Source organism: Aplysia californica, unplaced genomic scaffold (genome assembly GCF_000002075.1).
Source record: "Aplysia californica isolate F4 #8 unplaced genomic scaffold, AplCal3.0 scaffold00252, whole genome shotgun sequence".
NCBI classification, from domain to species: Eukaryota; Metazoa; Mollusca; class Gastropoda; order Aplysiida; family Aplysiidae; genus Aplysia; species Aplysia californica.
The window spans coordinates 224,703-226,060 of NW_004797522.1; positions in this window are offsets into that span (position 1 = coordinate 224,703).

Sequence of the window (1,358 nt, forward strand, 5' to 3'; positions counted from 1 at the left end):
CCCCCCCCAACAAACACACACCACAAAAGACTTCCCGTATTTATTTGGAGTAAAGAAAAACACATCGATACAACAGCTAGCATTTCGTGCGGGTGAAAGGACAGACAGACAACATGGGGAAGGTAACGATGTCGGACCTACTAATGTCACCTTCCAATCACCCAAGACCCCATATCTCAAGAATTTAAGACAGAAACAATCTTGGAGGGAGGGGGGGGGGTGGATGAATTAATACATACTGCAAGAACGACATGTCGTCAATAGAGACAACCCTAGAACCCAGGAACGGTTTGATGGAGTAAAGAGAAGCACGTCGACACATTAATGGCCATTTAGGTTGGGGGGAGGGGGGTTGGTTGTTGTTTTTGTTTTTTTGTATAGTAGAGGGTATTACGGCGCCCGCAACTGCATACGGTCATATGAGCGCCAAGGGGTGGGTGTCAACAGAGAAATCTTTACAGGGAACCAGACTTACTCTGCTCACCTCTCTAGCTTCAACAGCACAAGGTCCGCTTCAACTATAAAGGCACCCCGGAAATAGCAGGTCACAAGAGAGTGACAAACATACAAAAGAAGTAGAGGAAAATGCAAAAAAGGAAGGATTACAGGAAAGAAAAAGCAGCAGTTCCCTGTTGTAGATCAGGCACAGTTGTGAGCGTGACATGATGAATCAGCCCATTTGCAATTGTACCGTGCCTGAACGAGAAATGTCCCCCCTTTGAGATCATTTAGTGCTGGGGGGAAAAGTAAGACCACAGCAAGAGACAACAGAAAGAAAGTAAAGATGAAAGACCTACCAGTGGCGCCCTCCAACCACCTGCCATAAGGAACATCTAGCCAAAGATCGGAGCCAAACATAAAATGAAATCACGGAGCAAGCTTGCAGATAAGACATCTAATTTTGGCAAGACGTGCGCTATTTATAAACAGGACACGTCAGAGGGAGCCACCAGTCTGTATGCCACAAATCGTGTCTAGGCGCGTGTGTTGTTTATCAACAATACTGGTCTTATCTGTCTCAACTAGGCATTTAAATTTATCTTCATGTCGTCCCGAGTTATCTTTTCTTCGTTATACATGTTTTACGTCCACGCCCCCCTCCCACCCCAAATACCGTTTTGACTTAGATAAATAATATAGTGGGCTGTTTCGACCATGGCTAGTGGAACCAACCCGGACTGCGTGTGACACATAGATGTACACTATAGGCCTTTAAAAAGGAGACAACTCTATGGTGTGACACCATCCAAAAGGAAGTCAGAGACAAATGCCGGCGACAATGGGTTTGAAAATAGTATCCAGACCTTGCGTGCAAGGATAGGAGCATAATCATAATGCACACAGGGGGGAGGGGAGGG